The sequence below is a fragment of the Hypomesus transpacificus genome, unplaced genomic scaffold (genome assembly GCF_021917145.1).
Source record: "Hypomesus transpacificus isolate Combined female unplaced genomic scaffold, fHypTra1 scaffold_172, whole genome shotgun sequence".
NCBI classification, from domain to species: Eukaryota; Metazoa; Chordata; class Actinopteri; order Osmeriformes; family Osmeridae; genus Hypomesus; species Hypomesus transpacificus.
The window spans coordinates 300,314-322,259 of NW_025813729.1; the positions used below are offsets into that span (position 1 = coordinate 300,314).

A 21,946-nucleotide genomic window follows, 5' to 3' on the forward strand; every position below is an offset into this window, starting at 1 on the left:
TCAGCCATCTGACTCCCATTTTACCTGAACAGCTGGTCCATTTTACCTGAAACTGCTTATGCCAAAAAAGTTGGCACAGCTGATGTTTCAAGAACTGTAGGGCCTAAATAATTATATTTTATTACATAATTTCAACAAAAATGATCAAAAACAGTCATTAGTAATCATAAAAACACATGGAATAGGCATATATGGTATTGTATTATTGTTTTTACCGATTTACCAAAAAGTGGCCCAATTTACCTGATTGTGTTTGACTTAGCCATAATAATATGCTTATTGTCTTCGTAGAGACTCATTATGATAGTTTGCTCAGATGGCGAGAATATCACCGCTCTCTCTTTCGTCTTTTCCGCCATCATACCGTTAGAAAATCACGGTTTTGGTGATCGACCTTTCCTGCCTTTTGAAGTAGGACGAGCTTGTGCACTTGCCCTGATAAATTTAGCCTGATTGAAATTAACCACCTGATTTGGATGCGGATCAGCCGTCGACGAACCGATATTTGCGGTTCTCAGTTAGCTCGCTAATGTTAACGGGCTAAAGGGACAATTGATTAACTTAGCTTCAACCCTTACGACGAACGGGCCCCTGATCAATTTGATCTATAAGGCCAGCATGCGATCTCTGACACAACAATGTCTTCCATCATCTACCGAATCTAGGTGTCCCTATATCTGCCTTCGATCTTGTGTGCAGCTGCGTTGGACAGAAGATAACCACGCCCCTCTCGTTTGCATGTGAGATCGGAAATAAATGCAGCACAGAAAAAATGTGTTGTGGAAATATATGTGGAAATAAATGTGGTTTGTAAAAGTCTCAAAAAATAAAGCTTGGAGCTTTCTAGCTCCATATGAAAGCACCGTAAATGTGGCATTAGGAAATAAAAGTCCCATGAAATAAATACATTTTGTCTTTACAAAAACGTCATTTTGAAATAAATAAATTTATTCATTGATGTTGGTAAATGGATTCAGCTATATAATTATATAATGCTATATTTATATATTTATTGGTATTTTTAATTTATTTCAGAATTGAGTTCATAGCCATATTTAATTATGTATTTATCTATTTATTTATTTAATTTTGACTAATTCGGCCTTCCATAAGGCTCTAGCTCATCTGCTTTTTATTAATGGTGATTTGCAAGGAATGCTAGATAGCGAAAACATCTAGACTGTAGGCATGTAAACTAGTTTAGCTTGCTGACGCAAGAGCATAGGTAGAAAGTGTGATGATTTAGCCTAGTTTATTGGCAATGGGGCTAACAATATTTCATGTTCCTGACTGTGTTTCATTCAAATAAATAACCAGTTTTGTCATGTAAATCTACAATTCAAGATGCATGTTTGTCCAGATCAATTTTTTTGCAAGATAGCTAGAGCTAACTGAAGCTGAGTTGAATCACGATTGTTTGTTTGCTAAGCTGTAGTGCTAACGTTACCCATCTAAGACGATCCTGTTTGCTTCGACAACAGAAGTGGAAACAACTAACATAATCATTTGAAATTATATCGAGTCAATCTGTTGAAAACTGTGTTGTGTAGACACAATAGATTTATTTGTACGTTTTTATTTTAAGTCTCCATGTTCGTTGTTTCAGTGAGTACTGTGGCCGTGTTGCGTCTTTGCTCCGCAGCTTCACTCGTTGTAAACCAACCAATCAGCGCGCAGCTCATCTATATATTGCCTATATATGAGCATACCATAAAAGGAGAAAACCTAGCGTTTTTTCTAGGAAAATGTCAATGGATGTATAAGGGGGCATAGAACAGCACCTGGGGCATTTTCAGCTCAACCAATGTTACATACCCTATTTAGAGACCTTAAGGAACAGTGTGAAATACCCCAAAAACCCAGTCAATCACCCCTTTAAAAGCAGGTGTTAACCAGAATGGGGGTTTCCTTGCATATGCCTCCTGGTGAAGTGGCAGTAGTAATCCGAGCCAGACGGCGACATAGGGCAAGGAGACAAGCTGAAAGGAATTTTGCCACAAGGATCACACTTTTTCAGTTGAGTGAACACAAAATCATTACGCGTTACAGATTAAGCAGCCATGCAATATTAACGTTATTGTGTCGGTGTGGAACTCCAGCCTTGGATAATATTTAAATTTGCTGTTACCTCATGAATAAGCATATCAACTTTGTAATCACTAAATCTTTGTTTTCGCTGTTTTGACTTTGGTGGCTGATCCATGATAGAAACAGAGAAGGAGGCCCGTTCAATTGCGCGTTTAAATGCCCGCAATGTACAGTATAGTGGGCGGAGAAAGGTACTGATTACCCAATGAACTACAGGGTTGGAAAATACAACATAAGCTGAAGTATCACAGCATGAGCTTGCTGCTACGTTTGCAAATGTACGTACATGAGGGCCACAGTTTACTAAACATCTTTGTATTCAACTCAACCCACACACGCTTGAATATAAATCTGTAAACAAAAACAGGAACTTTCACCTTATGTAACTGACATACTTATATACTCTGACTCATTCACAAAAACTAAGTTCACCTCACTCAGACAATGTGGCTATGCCCAAAAGTGCAAAGGACCAAATGCTAGGTTTCCAGCATTTTAAAATTGTCTTTCTTTTTATCTCACATTTACTCAAAATGATTTCAAAAGAGCCCCTTAGGAGTTTGTTTGGAACGTCAGTCGCCCACAACCAGTGTGACAATTGCTCAAGAGGTGTCTTAACAGCTGCCCAAGTGCCGTGCCATAAATATCTACAAGATGAACTATCCTGCAACCTTCTGACAAACACCTCCTCTCTGCCCCCTAGGGCACATGAGAGTTTGGCACCGTGTTTAAGCAACTCCTTGCAGAGTTCAAACTGAACACTCCACAAGACAGGCCTGCCAGATTAGATTTTAATTAATCATGTTAAACACATTGACACAAGGTTGCTGCTAACCTCATAGGTTTGTTAAAGGGTTTAAGCTTCATTGCCCACACATTTGGGGTAAATTGAAGAAGTATGCACATTAGCATAGCATTTAGATACAAATAAGGGATGGGAGAAGACCACGCAACAACTCCCATCTACTTATTTTAAATTGTATCACACACCTGAGACATTAGCTAAATATAGTTTTACCACAAATCTGATACCCACCAAAGAAAAACAATGTTTTAATACTCACATCAGCTACATGTCAATGTCACTTGATTGTTTCAGTTCTAGTATTCCAGCCCCAACCTATCTCCAGCTGTGCTGTGAAGCACCTCTTTCTGACGTTCAAGTTGAAGGGATGTAATGGCCTCCAGGATGGCCAGCAGAGAACCCAGCACACCCCCGCTAGAGTCAACTGCCTGGACCAGATGTTCATTTATCTATTCATGTCATTAAAACACATGAAACATTTTGTCTTGTGTAATCTGTATGCTTCTGTGTGGCCTTGACTACTCTACTGCCCATGTAAGGGATAATGCCCGACGAGGTGTCCAATATCACCTGATAATGGACGATGCGGAGGCTTGAACCGTCCGACGCGCGTTGCTTCCGAGTTAATTTATGTTTTAACATTTTTGCAATAGAAATCTAACGTTTTTCAACGTTAACCAACTCTGATATTTGTAGTCTGTTCAGCTCATAGAACCAACACTGGCTTTCCTTTGGCAGAGCTATTAGCCCAAAAGCTAACGTTGTGCTAGCAGGATTCAAAGGCAATATTAAGATTTTCACGAAAGTATCGGCCATATACTGCATAGGATGCAGTCGTATATAGGCTACAGTAAGACTACAGCCTGTGGAACGAGTTGCATAGCAAATAGATGTGAGATTATTCTCCTAACAGTAATTATAATTTGACAGTATGTTTAACAACATGACTAACCAGCTATTGAGCCATGTCATTGTCCCCAAATAAAATCAAGATTTCTTTTATGAAAATAATCGGCCATGTGTAGTTGGCCATAGCCTGTCTGAAGTAGATTGACTAGTGAGGTGAATAGCGAATGGGATGTGAGGTGAGCGGTTACGTGACATTGACACAGTACATTCAGAAAGGTAACATTTTCAAATAGGTTAAAATAAACATTGAAGTCACTCTTTGTTGTAAATTACAAGTATCTTCTTGTTAATGTAGAATGTAGAACCCCTTTAAACTAGTTCAGTCAAGACAATCACATATTGGATTTGAGAATTTATTGTTACATGACATGGATATGTAGATTTGACTTTGGCGGAGTGGATGATCTAAGGGAAGCACTCCCTGCCTCCTCGATGCAACGATGCAGACATGACATACCAGGCAAAGAGCAATAGAGATATATCCCCCAAACAGACGCCACCTGCTCCTGAGCCACAGGAGGACCCCCTGACATCCCACTACGTATGTACTAGTGGCGAAAAACAAGCGTTTTCTGGATGCTCGGGTCATGCTAGCATTAACAATGACTAGGACTATGTGTGCATATTCGTCGTGTTACATACCATCTGATTTGCGGTTTACCGAGCCATCCCACGCGCACATCCCATCCAGACCAGGTGCTGGACAGAAAGTCAACCTGTGACAAAGTCAAATACACCGTCCATCTCCCCGGTACCCTTCTCATCCGACATCGGGCAGATAGCCCGATAGCTGCCCCTCTTTGCGCCCGTCAGCGAACCCATCAGGATGTACACAAAGGCAGCACTTATGCAGGAACACGAGGATATGTTATCTAGTGAGAAAGACTAGTGTCAGCAGAGCACCTGCCGTTCCCCGGCCGGTATGCAGGGTGTCTCCGCAGATATCTTGACTCGGACGCTGGATTCTGATCAATTGTTACCGAATCAGAACACGTCTGCGGATCACCAGTGCTGAACCAAGATCTACAGAGACATTCTACCATGATTGTGATCCGGTATTTTCTCATCCATACAGGGCAGAGTTACAGCTGTCTCTAGAGACCCATTCCTCTAGCGTCCGTCGGCAACCCCAAAGATATGCGCGAGGCGCATGTGCCATCAATGTCACTGTGAGAATGAAATCAACAAATGTGTCGGCAGAGCACTCGCCGTTCTCTGGAGTCCAGGGCATCTCTAGAGATATTTTGATTCAGACACTATGGATTCCGACTGATAGCTACCAGATCAGAGCACGTCTGCGGATCACCACGTCTAAACCGAGATCTAAAGAGACATTCTACTGTTATGGGTTAACAAGCCGACCCAGACACCATCTGTAATGCAACTCGTTTATTAATACAATACTCTTAGAACTTGACCACATGGCCCCAACGCTCCATTCATATCAAACTCGTAGACCTCTGGGCTCCGATGAAGGCATTTTGGCGTATATAGTGCTCGTACGCCGATGAAGACCACCGCCCCATTATTTTCAGGGTAGCTGTAGGCACTTTGAATGATGCCCAGGTAGCTGCCCCGATCCAGAAGCAGTGCGCTGTGTATAGCTCCGGGGACAATCCACAGCGAGCACAGTCGAGCAGAGTCGTTGCGCAAACCAGGATCTCGTCATGGTGTTGCCATCGTCGGTGACGAAGAGGGGCTTGGATGACGACGCCCTTGGGCGACATAGCAGGTACCGTGACATGGAGGAGAGTGGACAAAACGAACAATTAGTTTAAGCAATCACAATTGGGTTACCTCTGCATCCAACATCAGTTTTGGAATGTTTTAGGACAACTGTAAACATGTACTGACCTCTGTCATCATGAAGTGCTTTGAGCGGCTAGTCAAATCATTCATCTGCTGCTCGGTGCCCCCCACACTGGACCCTATGCAGTTTGCATACCGGTCCAACAGGTCAACAAACGATGCCATCGGTCTAACAATGCACACCGCTCTCTCCCACCTGGACAAGGGGAATACATATGTGAGGATGCTGTTCATTGACTACAGCTCTGCATTCAACACCATCATCCCCTCCAGACTGGTCTCCAAGCTTGTGGACCTGGGACTGAGCACCTCCCTCTGCAAGTGGATCTTTCACTTCCTGACGGGGAGGCCACAGGTGGTGAGAATCGGTGACCGCACCTCATCCGTTCTGATCACCAACACAGGCACCCCCCAGGGCTGTGTGCTCAGCCCTCTCCTGTTCTCCTTGTTCACCCACGACTGTGCGGCAACGCGCAGCTCCAACCTCCTTGTCAAGTTTGCTGACGACACAACCATCGTGGGCCTCATCTCTGACAGTGACAAGTCAGCCTACAGAGAGGAGGTTGACACCCTGACATCATGGTGTCAGGACAAGAACCTCTCTCTTAACATCAGCAAGACCAAGGAGATGATTTTGGACTATAGGAGGCGGCAGGAGGAGGAGCATGCACCCCTACTTATCAATGGATCGGAAGTGGAGAAGGTCAGCTGCTTCAAGTTCCTCGGGGTGAACATCAGCAATGACCTCACTTGGTCTGTTCACACGGACAAGGTGGTCAAAGCGGCCCGTAAGCGCCTTTTCTTCCTGAGGAGACTGAAGAAGTTTGGTATGGACTCAGTCATCCTCACTAACTTTTACAGATGCACTATAGAGAGCATTCTGACTGGTTGTATTACAGTGTGGTATGGGAGCTGCACAGACCGGGACCGCAAGGCCCTACGAAGTGTGGTCCGTTCTGCTGAGTTCATCATCGGCAGGAAGGTCCTAGCCCTACAGGACACCTACCACACACGTTGCCTAAGGAAAGCCGGCAGGATTCTAAAAGACTGTTCCCACCCATCCTTCAGTCTCTTTACCCCGTTGCCTTCTGGCAGGCGTTACCGCAGCATCCGCACGCACAAGCAGACTGGACAACAGTTTCTACCCAAGGGCCATCAGGCTTCTGAATGGACACTGATATGGACATTGTTTTTCTGCACACTAGTCACTTATACACTGTCACTTTCAGATACTGGTTGCTCTATCAGTAACTTGCACTACTGTACCTCACTGTACCTCGCCAACAGGCTCCTGTATGGTCATTGACATTACACTATTGTACTGTACTCCACTTAGGTTAGAATAGGTTATAGGGTTGGAACAGGTTTCTTGTGCATTTAGGGTTAGTGTAGTGTACTATCTATTGTTATCTGTAATTTAGGAAGTTCTAGTATTAGGGTTAGTATAGTCAATATTTATTGCTATCTGTATATGTAGGAAGTTTCACTTATTTAAGATCAGCATTGATGTAAATTGTGTTCCATGTACTTATATGTTATGTTATGCCAGGTGCTTGCATTGTCTTGTCTTAAGAATTTCAGTGCCCAGTCTAACCTTGTGTTGTTCTGTGTACCTGACAATAAAAGACTTGAACTTGGTGTAGCTGGCCACAAAAACATCAGACATGGTCAGGTCACAATATGGATCGAATGTGGCACACATGGTGGTGAATTCCCCACACCGCAGAAATCCATAGAAGGCTGTGAAAAACACATACTCAAGAAGAGTTTCGACGTAAGCCCCAAAGCACCCTTTTCTCAGATTGAACACCAGTGCGCAAAATGGGTAAAGTGATTGGTAAACGTTTATTTTAGGTTTCTGGACGCTGCTTCCTCAGCCCATTCATCAGCAGCCGGATACATGGGCTCCCGAGTAAGCTGCATGCTGAGGGCTCCGAACACCGTACATTAAATTGAATACCCGACACTAGTGCTTTAATGGAGGAAGGATGCAAATTCCGTGATGCGAGACAATGAACGATAAAGGCACAGAAAACAGACATGTCCACAGGCATAGGACACACCAAACACAGCACAGAAACCAGAGAATTGAAGCCATGCCCTGTCGTAGAATTTTAATGTCGATGGGGCGATACCCTTCCTCATGTATTCATCAGCAGATACAACGTACATGTGCAGCGCACCCGGGCCTAGTCTAGCACAGTCAGGGGGAATGGCGGACACGCCAGCCCGTCCGGTAGCACATGAGGGCGCAGCTTTTGGAACTCCTGAAAGTTGAAACGAGACAGTGCGTCAGCACTTCTGTTCTCTAGGCCCGGAATAAATGCGGCGCGCAATATGAAATTATCAAGCATGCTTGTCCACGTTAGCCGTCTGACTAAACGATTCATAAAAGGCCCGAAGGACGCCGCAAATGTGCTCCAGTTTATCCGAGGGTAACGACGCCTGCATGGCAACTCTATATAGGTTAATACCGAGGAATTCAAAAGAGGTGAATGGGCCTACAGTCTTCTCTGTGGACAGCAGAACGCCCAGGTGCCCAAAGGTGTCCCTCAACACCGAGATACAGCAGGCGGGCGGAGACAACGGAAAATCCACCACCAAAAAGTCATCCAGCAGGTGCAACACGAATGGCAACCTGTGTACATTCACCAGGATCCAGCACAGCGCCTCCGACAGCATGTCTAATAAACGCAAGCTGCTGCAGCAGCCGGACGCCGAACTAACCGTAAAGTACAGCTTGCCACCCCACCTAACGCCGAATAGATGCCACTGAGAGGGGTGAAGAGGCATGACCTTAAACGCGTCGGTGATGTCGGCTTTCCCCAGCCACGAGCCACTGCCTGCCGTTGTTCTCATGCGGATCGCATTGTCCACGCTAGCGTAGTATGGGGAAAACTGCTCTCGGGGGATCAAACTCTTAATGCTGGGCACGACGCCGTTGTGAGGAGCAGACAGATCAATGATGAGGCGTTTCTTCCCCAAATATTTACGTGTTGCGACGCCTATGGGGCTCACTCTGTACAGGGAGAAAGGAGAGACGACGAAAGGTCCGATCATGAACCCCTTAGCCACTTCCTTCTTGAAGAGCGCGTCGACGACCGCCGGCTCTTTGAGCACAGTTTGCAGATTGTGACAGTCATGACTCACAACAGGCACACAACACAGACCAGCAAGAAACCCATGCACCAAACCATCAAGTAGACAGGACACAAAACAGCGACTGGGATGCATCCCCAGCACTGCAGAAAATCTCGACACGTCGACTGGGGTTGACGGGTGTTTATTAATTTCCCCTTTGGAGCCGGGCGGGGCCGACAAGGGCACACAGATCGGGGATGAGTGTCCCCGCAGTAACTGCAAGCATGCAGAAACTTACATTTAGCATATCGACACACTCTCGTTGTAATTGATGCACAGCGAGGTGCTTGCACCGGAGGGGGTGTATACCTTCATTTGACCACCTCGTCCGCCCTCGGCGGAGGCACCGTAGGCCAGCCCCCTTGCCTTGACCGGTGGGCGAATGCCGTCCTCGGGCACAGATTCAACGTGTGGGCCAGCAAACCCGGAACAACACATTGGTGTATGCCCGGTGAAGCCCCTGCTGACCAAATCGAGGTGCACATCCGACCCACGGAGGGTGCACATCCGGGTGACAGATTGGAACCTCTCTCAAACACCCCCAACAAATGGGCCGCCTCCGAATAGTAAGAGTCAGACATGGCAAAGCAGGAAAACAAGACAGCCAACAGACGCGGGACAAGAAACGGCATCGGCAGCAGCACTGATCATATAACAACCGGGGTGACTGTGTGCGAACCGCACACGGAACAACACATTGGCGTATGCCCGGTGAACACCCTGCTGACCAGTTTGGGGGTTTTATACTCCAAAGAACAAGGGGTCATCCGTGTGAAGGTGACCTCTCTCATTGGTCAGTTACTTCCACCTGGGCGTCATCTTGAGATCTGCCCAGAGGTGTGAAGTGGCTGATAGCGTTGAGTTCCATTATCTCAAATGTCCATGGAATGCTTAAACTTCAGAATAGAACAATACAACGTTCATAACTGGTTTTGTTAGTATGATACAATTATTTTGATATCAAGATAGACTGATTTAACTATATCTGAAGGGGAGTTATAATCAAACATCAATTAAACAACGTTCTAGGTAAATGAGAAAAACACACATTATAACACATCGACTACTGTCATTGAATTAGTGTCCATGAGCCATGTAGTCCTTGAGAAATATGTTTGTAACTCCACAAAAGAAAGTTCTCCTTATAATCCTTTGTCTGATACTGTGAAACCATGTGGTCTCTGTTCCTGACCCCATGCTGGGTCAGGACTTTGACGCTCCTGCTCTGGGAGATAAGGACAAAGGGGGAAAGACCCTTCCCTTGTCGGGGGTAGGAGAAAGGTGTGGATGGTACCATGCTTTGTCTGTCGAGACTCTGCTACAAATGTGACAAGTTTGCAGGTATGACAAGGATGACGCGCGCTGCCTGATTGCCCTGCTTGAACTACGCTTATTGCTTTTACTTTCCTAAGGGTTGCCACAGCATACAAATCCTGCCAACAACCATTCTCATCCTCCACCACTCCAACCTCCCTCCCGCCATCATCCTGGGGGATCTGGCCTACTCCTTTATCTCCTTCCTCCATCACAGACATTCAGCCCCGCCAGTTGCAGTCTTCCTGGTGGTTCAGATAAGAACATCTATTCTTGCACCCGAGTTGCTCAAGCGCACTCAGAACAACAGTCCCCTTGTAATCGTCCTGCCACATCTTACCCATCCTTTATCCCTCCTGTCCAATCTCCCCTTCGCCCAATTTTAGTCAGTCATCTTCACATGCATGACACATTTGTTTTGATCCGAGCAGACTGTGACGTTCCTGAACAATGACGCTTGTCGCAGCAAATCAATGAATATAGAAGAAGCGGGTCATGACATTATCTTTGATGACCATAATGGCTTCTCACATTGAGTGAGAGTTAATTTTATTCAAGGCTGCTAAGAGCTTCCATCCATCAAACTGATTTAGGAGTGGGAGTGGTATTTCACAAAAAGATTGACGGATAAATCAGTTTACCGCTCTAGACGGGGCACTTCTCCAATCTGGTTAGGCATGAAGATGGAAGGGGAGATAATATGTAAGGCTATCATTAACTCCCTCTCTTTATTCTCCTCTTTTCTTTCCATTTATACTCCTATAAACATGTGCTGTGGTAGGGTAGCTGTGGCTGTTTTCAGTCCTTCCTTCTCTCTCTCTCTTGCTCTCTTTTTCTTAAAACTTTGTGGCCTACTTTTGGAGGCCTTTGAAAAATAGTGTTTGGTGCTTGGTGGATGAAAGTTAGCAGAGGAGAGGGAAGTCAGGGAAATAAGGGAGAACTGGGCAGAGGGTGCATGTGAAGGCTTTCCCCTTTATCTTCCAACCCAGGCCAACATCATGTCTGACTCACTGTCTTTCTCCATCCCTCGCTCTCAAACACAGGCACACAACTTCACTTACAACATTCTAACGCACTTACTGTCCTCGCTTTATAAAACAACTTTTACTTCTGTGAAGAAGGAAACCATATCTTTAAATAACTGTTAACATGTCCTAGTACAGGGCCCCAGCTCGCGAAAGCTCGCCCCTCGCACCAAATCTCACGCCAAGGTTTTTGAAAAAGTGGGCAGCCCTGAGAACATGCATATTTCTAGCTTCCATTTCCTTACCCCTCTATTCCCCATCCACCAAGTGGTAGCTGAGTTCAAGTGTGTGCCCAATACAGAATCCTGCAAAGGTGATGAATATTGCACAGGTCTATTTTTAGTGGCAGCAGGGCACCAATCTCGCCATGGCTCTCCCTTACTCTCAGTGACAGGCCGTGTCTCGACTGGACCACGTGTCGCTCTCCTGGGCACTAGCTTGACAGCCGCTCATCCTGCCCTTTTAGTTTATTTTGGGCTCTGCCTCGTTCGAGCGATAGGAGAGCAGGGGTGGAGCGGAGTGGAGAGGAGAGATTTACCCCAGAGTCATATGAGACACTGTCTCATAGGGCAGGGAGGGGGTGGGGGATGGTGGTGCAGATTACCCAATCTCTACAGCCATGTGGTGGATTTGTGTAGCATGTGTGACAGTGTGTAGCATGTGTGTGTGTGTGTCTCTGCACGCAAGTACGCATGCTCCCCACACATTCTTGTTTCCACTGCTGGCTATTTGGGCTGTGTGTGACAGAAGGGTGTCAAAGTTCTGTCCTCTCCTCAGCCCATCCCCTGTTCCTTGCCCATCTCCCTACCACTCCTGGAACAGCTGCACCATGTGACCCAGGGTTTAGAAGGAGGTGAAGAGGTCTGTCATTGGGAAGAGGCTTGGGCAAGGGCACAAACTCCCTGGCCCCGGAAGTGTGTGAGTGGATGTGACTGGCTGGCAGTTTAGCCGCCAGTGATTGGGTTGTGACCCCCTGCATCACAAATAGCTCAGCGTGTTCTCCTCGCCGTCACTTTCTGTCAAGCGGGGCAGTCTAGCAGAGATGTGAGTGCCCCACGCCTCATGCGATCAGTCGTGGGGGCTTACTCTAAGACCTTGCTCCCAGAATGGGGGGGGGGGGGGGGGGGGGGGGGGGGGGGGGGAGAGGGGGAAAAATAAAAACAGGCGCAGCAGTTTAACCACTTGACCAGTTTAACCACTTGGCCAGTGTTTGCAATGGGTTTATGACTCACACATTAAATCCCCAGGCAGATCCACGTAAACATTACCTTGCGGCTTCATGATTTCACTGTCAACAAAATACACTCTGCCCTACTCACAGTACCCCCAAGTCCATTTGGACATTACAACACCCTAGGACTCAGACATTACTTTCTGACACTTGAATTTACATCAACTGTAGCAGTTCAGGTACTGAGGAGTAGGTAGTTAATATAGCACACAAATATATTATGTTGGCATTTTCACATAAAACATTGTATTTTTGCACCTTAAAAGCTAGTTGTTTGTGAGAGTGACAAAAGCAGCACCATATTGAAACCTTCACAGCTTTGCCAATTGTACTCAGATTGATCCAGGTTGTGTGAAGCAATTGTTTATCATTGCTGGAGATGTACTATATCTATGAATTTATATATAAAATGTATGCCATTTGCCTCTGAATGAGGTGGTATGACAAAATAAATGCTCATATTTAGAGTGATAGGTGGATGGATGCCCTCACAAAATAAGCAACAATTTGGTTATTTGGTTTGAACTTGAAAATGCCCTCTGACTTGTTGTCATCCTCTACCGCGTCTGAAACCTGCCACAACCACCTGTCCTCACTGGGCTGGCAGCCAGGAGGAGAGATCAGCCTGTTGTATCTGGCAGGCCTGGACGATGCTTGATCCGTAACCATTCATTTGCTGTTTGTGCTTCCCACTTCCATGGTTCTCCCCCTGCTTGTGTGAAGGCAGACCAGGGGACTGTCGAGGATCTGATCCTAACTGTTGTCCATTTCTTCTATGAATGTTTATCTGGGGCTGTGGTTAAATCTGATTCAGTTTTGCAATATGGCTCTTTAATAATGTTATCTTCGTTATGTATGAAGGATTTGCAACTATTCCCCATACTAGCACAGTCATAGAAAGCTTATGTTCAGTATGCTGTCATAAAGGCTCTCCAAGGGCCTGGCAGGGTTTGGACAAGCTTCTTTTACCATCTATAGCTCAAGGCCACACAAACATGAACGGACTTCCACATGCTTCAGAATGGACATGCATTTTACTCTAAACAACCCGTTTGTCATTTCAAGTTAACTCCAAACCTTATTGGATAGTGTCCACATTGACCACATTAAACTTTTACCCTTTATTATATATATTATATATGTATATGTATACATGGTTACATCCGTATTTGTAAAAATAATAGAGTAACTTAATGAGTTGAAATTTTGTTGACTGTAAAATACAAGAATGTGAACATTTGGTCCTTCTTAAAATGTATCATAACTCAAAACAATGACATTTACCATAGAAATGTAAATGTGACAGAGCGATCTCAACTATTTTTCAACTCAATTATTTTTATACTGTATTTGACAAGTTCTCTAAGCATGTTCAAATGTATTTAAATCAGTTCAATAAAGGATGGTTCAATCTAAGTTGGTTTAATGTGCATTGTCTCGACTCCCGTCAAGGACACCAAGGCAGCAGAATCTCTCACTGGACTAATAAGAAGTCTGAGATTCATTGTTGATCTTCAGGTTATTCAATGTACCCATTAGGAACATCCAGATAATATGGCATCATATTCCTGCCTCTGCAAAGCGTTTGCTTGTGTGAGGCCTAGATGTGCAATACCCTCTGTTTGCCCCTTTCCACACACACCTTTCAGTTTGAAGGTCATTTGTCACTGTCGGGTAAACACTGTAACCAACTGTTAAATTATTAAATTATGTGTTGGGTTTTCCAGGCATGCAGACAGATGCAATGCTGAAGTCAGAAAATAATCACTGAAAGTTGTTTCCAGTGTACTGTGTCTATGTGTGTTTTATTGTAAAATATGTTCAACGTATCACATACACTTAAATGTTTTGTGTTTGACATGTTTGATTCGTGCCTTTGCACTTTCTTTCACTAATCATAGTCAATTTAAGTCGCTGTACTTACAAGAGCGCTAGTAGCCATCACAAATCTTCTTGCTTGCAATATGTACATACATGCGTCCTGCTGAGTTTGCTCAATTGGTTGTCCTTATCACAAAGTAGAATCTCAAGAGATTTCGAATGCATTCCTACCATGTCTTTCAGTTTCTACCCTCTTCCTCTTTTTATTATAATCAAGACAATCCCCAGGAGTTGCCATCTCTATGTCCAGCTCCATATCTCATTTCCCAACTCCATATTTTCTCTCTTTCCCTACTGTATCCTCAGGGAGAGCAGAGGGTATTTATTTGGGTGGAGGAAGGATGAAGTGTGCCTATATGTATGGTTAAAACTTCTATTCCAGGTTTCAAGTGCCAGGAATCTAGTTTCCTGTTTCTTAAAATATACAGTGATGAAGGCACCATGGGCAAGATGCGCATTCTTGTTTTGTAATGGAAACTTATATTTTAAACTTTGTTTTTCTTCACATTCACAAAACAATCACACTGTAAGAGTTTTATTTTCAGTGTAAAACCTTTTGGAAACAAACCCTTTCTGTTGTCTCATTCCCTCTTCAACTGGTAACTATTGCTACAGTAAACCCTGTGGCCTCAAAAAAGAGAACGATATTCAAAAGTCTGTCAAAAAAGAAACCGAGAACACACTGGTGAGGTTAAGGCTGCGCAACATTGCACACACCAAAAACAAACAACCGCCACTTCCTCCTCAGACTTAGCTTGCAGCGGTGAGCTCAGCTTTTGTCATGCTGTGGTTTGGCAACAGATTCCTCTCTCACTTCCTGTAGTAAAAGCACATGTGTAACCGTTGTGCACTAGCAACAACAACCAGTCTAAAGAAAAACAAAGTATCCATATGACACAGCGAGTTATTTGTGCTTTATATAAAGTTTTGTTGTAGTTTTAAGTTGGACTACTAAATATAGGGTTATGAAGTTTGTCTGAAAAAAAGGCTTTTACACAGTATTCATGATCAAAATGTTATGTCAGTCACAGAATGTTGTTACTGACAACTTTTTTTGGAGCCTCAATTAATCCTGAATAAGGCCAGTAAGGGCCAGAGCCTATAGGTGTAATGTATCTGAATGATAAAGTTTTAATAGCCTGCTTGCTGCAACATTACTGATGCAAGTTGTTGACCTTTTATTGACAGTGACCTCCTTGTCAGTAACACTCACACAACCTTTATACCCACAGAGGGTAGACACATATATAGAAGTCACATTGTTTCCCGTTTCATATAAAACACACACACACACAAGTCTTGTTAACATTCACGAGTTCAGTAATCACACCATAGATAGAATAGATATATTTTATTGAAGCAGGGCTGGTAGCAAGCCAAGCCTAATGCATTGTGGTACAGACTGGTAGCAGAGCCAAGCCTGAGGCTGGTAGCAGAGCCAAGCCTAATGCAGTGTGTCGCAGGCTGGTAGCAGAGCCGAGCCTGGAGCGGTTGGTGTAGGCTGGTAGCAGAGCCGAGCCTGGGGCGGTTGGTGTAGGCTGGTAGCAGAGCCGAGCCTGGTGCTGGTGGAGGCCGGTAGCAGAGCCGGGCCTGGGTTCCTGGGAGGATGAGAGCGTGATTAAGGGATGCAGGGAATGGTGATGGAGGTGATGTGGAAGGTGCGTGTATAGTTTACCGGGTATGGACTCGGGGTGTGGCGGAGAGTCCTTAAGGGTCACGGCCGGCTGAGCGGCAGCTCGATCGATCCCCCCTGGGAGCCTGGATAGATGACAGGGAGAAGCAGAGAAAAGGGGAGGGTGGGAGGGCGACAAAAACATGCTAGCACAAGTATCAGAGCAAGGGAAGACACTTTATACAAACCTCGTAATTGATACGGGGAGTTTGGTCGCATTCTTCCGTGCTTTGCTAGGCTGATGCGTATGAAGTTGATTGGAGTTGGTGCGCGTTCTTCCGTGCTTTTGCGAGTTGCTTGATTGGAGTTGAGGAGGAGTCTTGGTGCGCTATCTTCCTCCCGAACTTTAGTTAGTTAATCTAACTCCCTTTCATGCACGTGCACACACCTGACGTGGCTCCTGAGCATCTGTTGTGGCCTCTAATGGTGCGTGTTAGTACCTTCGAACAGAATGGCTGTTTTGGTTCCCTTGATGAAGGTGAACACAAACAGTCAGGGAGCCATTATTTGCAAACACACACGCACTGCAGGCTTGAAACAATACATATCCAATTTGTCTCTGTTCTGTTTTCTACCCCAGCCATGTGGTCGGCACACATTCCAGGTGGATCATGGGGAAACAAAGATGAGGTGATCGCCACATTGCCGTGGTGATGCAGGTGGACATCTGCTGCTCAAACATGGCATTTGAGCGCTTAAGAGTGGCTATGCAGAGAGAACTACAGAACTGGCTGGTAGCTTGTGAAACAACATAGAGTAGTGGTTGTATAAGTTCATCCTGTGAATTGGATGAGTGAGTGCATTGTACAGTAACCGGCGTCTCCATGACGACCGGCACAGGATGATTTGTGCATTGGGTTCTTTTGTTGACAGACATACATAGATTTAACTTAATTTTCTGAAAAATGAGAGCTGTATAATATCTTCCCATTCTAATTTGCTTTGGATAGGTAAGTGAAAGCTGCTTCATTCCACAATGTTGTCTACACCAAATCTTGCCACATCAGCATTTGCATGGAAAAACAAATTACAGTTTTTTACAATCGCTATGACAGTTTTTTCAATACCTTTAACAAGTTTCCGAAACTCTTAACACAGTTAGCACAACATCCGTCTGTGTTGGCTATACAATTAACACATTTCTTGTTGCTTTGACACAAAATGCGTAGAGTAAACACAAATTTTAAATGCTTGAACTTCTTTTACACACAAGCTCAACCAAGACCAAAACAATCGATTTTTAAGGACCAATTTACCAATGCTTTAACACTGTATGTCAGAACAGATAACACAATGTTCAAAACCTAATTTATTGGCTAAAGTCAAAGTGAACAGCTGTTCATATTGTGAATTGAAACACAAATATATCCCCTGTATTTTATTCCATTGCTACTGTGAAAAAGCTGGTTGAAGTTATGCAAATACTATAAATCACAGTTGATTCCCAACTAGGAAACACTATGGTGTTGAGGTTCTTTCAATCGCATGACTATATGGTATATATACTGCAAAGTGGAGCTCTTTGTGCTGATCTTATGTGGAAAAAAAACAATATAGAGCAACACGAAGAAAGTAAGAATACAGTAATACCTGTATGAAGGAGAGGAAGACAAGTACCAGGACAAGGGAGAGGAGTGGGACAAGGGCAAGGGAGAGGAGTTAGAATGTGTGGTGGCGCTCAGAGAAGAGCCAGAGCTAGGGTAATACTGTAAATGGCAGCTGTATTGCATATTTCTTGCAGTAATGTCCTGTTGCAAATGAAGCCTTTACTGCAGCAATTATGTTTCTGTCTTCTTTTTTTCAATACAGTAACCGTACATTCTATAAAGCTACTCTGACATCGGTCATTCATTTTTCTGAATTTCTGCAGCAAAAGAAACAAAATGCATGCATTTACTAAACCCAACAAAACAAAAATGTAGAGGCTTCAAAAGAAACTGCATCGCAAAACACAATCTATAATCTATATAATGTGAGACCTGACACATAAAAGAATGCAGTTTCTGTAATCCCATCTGATGTTAGTGTTTTTTAAGACACTGTGCTATGATTGACTAAATGTTCCTGTGAAAAGAAAACATGTGTTAGTGTTTGGTAGACATGGTGTCATGTTTAGTGTATTTTTGTGTTATGACAATTAGTGTTTGAGTTTAGTTTACAATGTGTGATTTTGAGCATGAAATTAACTGTTTTTCCAATTGTGTGTGGTAGGTGTGTTGGTGCGTTAAGAGTTTAGAAAACTTCTTTAAGGTGTAAGTCTCGAGAGATCTTGCGACATTTCTTGTGTTACAGTTTTTCACAATTGTTAACACACAAAAAGCAAAACTTTGGCACAATTTTCACAACCTTAACGTCATGTACCAATTGCTCGACCCAATTTATCACTACATTACACTCCCTTATCTGCATTAGACTCTGACTTTCCTTGCTTACACACTGATGTCAATTACACATCACCTTGTTGTCAAAACACTAAACACAATGTTCAGTTGTTGCACACTCTTCTCAAGTTAAGTCTCAAAGCATCAACCTACAACACACAACTATTCAAATCTCTAAACACTCAGTTCTGGTGAGCAATTTGCGATCAGGACTGCAGCATAAAAAGGGCCTTGAGCCTCTGTTTTGTTTGGTGAACAATGGAGAACTTAGAACATATCAACAACCAGAGAAGGAGTGGGGCAACAGTGAGAGGAGGAAGAGGATAAGGAAGAGGATGACAAGGAGGAGGAGGAGGAGAAGCAGAAGGAGGTGGAGGAGAAAGAAGAAGGAGAACGGTGATCTCTAATGAGATTCGGGCCACCGTGGTTGACCACGTGCTCAACCATGGTTTTAGCATGAGGGAGGCTGGCCAGAGGGTCCAACCAAATCTCAGCCGCTTCACAGTTGCTGCCATCATTAGGAACTTTAGAATGGAGAACAGGTATGAATGATATTTGCCTTGTGTACTGAAATATTGCATATCAATAGCATACAGTGTGCTCACTGTATTTGTATTTTGCAGGACTGAAAGAGAACCACGACCATGCCACATTCAGAAACATCCAGACCATTACCTTCTCTACACTGTACCGTGTTCTCTGCAGGAATGCCATGCGGATGAAACAAGTGTACAGGGTCCTATTCGACCGGAACACATCAAGGAGTTACGGCAAGAGTTTGTAAGTCCCATACATTCAACACTGACACATGTATTGCACCTGTAATGTGTCTCACTGTACCCCACTGTGTTGACCCATCTGTGTCCATACTATACAGTAACTTGCATTTTCCCAAGACATAAACTCTTATTAAACTATCTAGCACTTCTTCTGGTTTTACTCCTTCTTCCTATTCTTCCTGGCCACCTCTAAGGGCACTAAATGTTGATGATCCTAGCCAACTCCTTCAGCTGAGTAACAGCCTGGGAATGGCCCCTCACCACAGGATCAATGGAGGACAAGGCCTGTAGGTTCTTACTTTTGAGAGGTAGTTTGTTCTACTTGCCACAAGCTGTGTATGGTCACCTTCCCAATAAAATCCATGACAGTAGGAGATTTCTTTAAGGCTGCAAGGGAAGCTCGGCTTCCCCTAAAATGTCAAAAATATGTATGGTCAAATATTTACTATTGTGTTAACATTTTAAATATGTTGGAACACGTTCATCTCGAAGACGCGTTCGTTCAGAATCAGATACATTATAGTAGCAGGTCGACTGACTCTATTTCCTTCTCATACTTTCCGGTAGCGTCAAAGTGTATTTCTCTGTTGAAGCCCAGCGTCCAGGGACTTGAATGGGGCTGCTTTGAACAGTTTGTTTTTGTGTTTCGAAACTATACGGTCATTGGATAAATGTTGCGATTATGTCCCTCCCACGGACGCTCAGCGTCACGCACGCCAGGTTTCTGCTTGATGATTTGAGGGTCTGTCAAAAGACTGCATCTCCTTTTGAATGATAGCGATTTTGTACTATAAAAAGTCGCCGAACCTATTCGAGCTCAGTCCCATTAGCGGATTTTGCAATGCTAGTCAAAAGACAAACTGCTGCAACCTATTTCTTGGTATTTGTTTGCGCGAAATGGCTAGCAAATTTTCATCATGCATTTCATATAATGATACACCACATTCCTTGTTTCAGTTAACCTAATTCCCACATTTCCTTCGATGTTTATCCTAATTCATCCCCACCGGCAGCACAAATGCATACTTGTCACCCCACTCTGTCTGATATTTGCAATTTTTGGAATCAACTTTTCGCTTTATGGGTTTGTCTCACCATGATTTTCGCTAAAAAAGAAACAGGTACCGTTAGCAAATCGATGAGCCTGCGTTGTTGCGAATGACACACACAACCTGTGTGACCCACAGAGGTTGCGGCCAACGTTGAGTGAGTGATTCCTGATGGAGCTTTAGATTGGACACGGAAGATATAAAGCACATCTAGTAGGAACAAAATATAGGCTATAGCACAAAATCACGCACCAATGAAAACTTGCTTGTATTGCGTCTGGTCCGGATCCGCCTATTGAGTCACCTCGCCATAGACAGTAAAAGATATGCAACAAGAAGACACACGAGTAGGCAACGCTTGCGCGCATACTGCTGATTTGCTTATTTCCTTTTTACTTGTTTGGTGGGGGTAATCCAGAATTACTGTTGGTGCAATTATAATCAGATCCCCCCCCTAAAAAAAACTCTTTGGTTCTGCACGATTCACACAAGTCACCCAAACTGACGTGGAAAAAGCGGGAGGCGCCGAAAAGCGCGCCGTTTGCATCCCTGAACACACGTTTCTCAAAACAACAAGGCCCTTTTTATGCTGCAGTCCTGATCGCAAATTGCCCACCAGACCTGAGTGTTAAGAGATTTGAATAGTTGTGTGTTGTAGGTTGATGCTTTGAGACTTTACTTGAGAAGTGTGTGCAACAACTGAACATTGTGTGTAGTGTTTTGACAACAAGGTGATGTGTAATTGACATCAGTGTGTAAACAAGGAAAGTCAGAGTCTAATGCAGATAAGGGAGTGTAATGTAGTGATAAATTGAGTCGAGCAATTGGTACATGACGTTAAGGTTGTGAAAATGGTGCCAAAGTTTTGCTTTTTGTGTGTTAACAATTGTGAAAAACTGTAAAAAGCTGTTGACCAGTTTGCTTTGCAATTAATTTATCTCCAATTGTTGTTTTTTAACAGTTATTAATCTGTATCTGAGAATGCATCGAGAAAGGCTTTGATTACAGTTAATAATAATTTGCTAAATGGTAAACATCAATTGAATCAACTTGCAAGTTCCTTTAAGGTTCAAAAGCATCACAAATGGCTGTATATGTTTAATTTTCAATGTTTCAACATGGAATTTTTAAATCAACCATGAAATTGTTTTCAACATATTAATTGTGCAGAAATGACTTTTAGTTCTGCATGAACACATTTCCCTCTGCATATTTAGGGAAGGTTCCTCAAGGCACATCAGTTATTCTCTGTTACTGTAGTTACAGTACTACTCTAATTTAATATGAGATTGTGTCTTATAAACACATATATAGGGAATTGGCATATTTATAAACTTCAGAGGGAGTCATGTTCTTGTTTTTCAAAAGTTTCGTTTTTTTATTTATTCAACAATTGTATTTCCTCTTCATTGGATATTAATCCAATACTCCATATTTACTCTTAGGTTTTGCCAAAACCATGAAAGCACATATCTTTTAGATTTCCCTCCAGGTCACTTGGAATTCCCCTTTGTCGCACCAGCGACTCACATATTTGCCAACCCTACTTGCTCAATTGAACACTTCCCCTTTGAGGGTGCATTGACATTATAGGCAGGTGTTAGAATTAATCTTTTTCATTCTTACTGTGCAAAAACAGTCAAAACTGAAGGAAGTGAGAGTCATACTCTAGAAGTGAAAGTTGTTTAGGGGAATTTGGAAACTGTTTGACAGTTTAGCTTTTTTTACCGCCATCACTACAATGTCACATGGTGATGTTTGCCATGCTCCGAGTTTTTGTGGGTGTACAAATTGTTAATTACGAATGCAGAAGGAAATGATGATAAATGCATGACAGATACCCTGTGGTTAAAACACACAAA

The 21,946-nt window shown here is 43.6% G+C and overlaps 1 long non-coding RNA gene across 1 annotated transcript; it reads right to left on the reverse strand.

The window, feature by feature from the left end:
- Positions 1-5,176: 5,176 nt before the first annotated feature.
- LOC124489116 lies at positions 5,177-14,520 on the reverse strand. Its single transcript, XR_006958755.1, has 3 exons — positions 14,247-14,520; positions 5,657-5,807; positions 5,177-5,517 (listed from the first exon to the last, which is right to left on the reverse strand). It is a non-coding gene; the product is annotated as an uncharacterized LOC124489116 (long non-coding RNA).
- Positions 14,521-21,946: the final 7,426 nt, after the last annotated feature.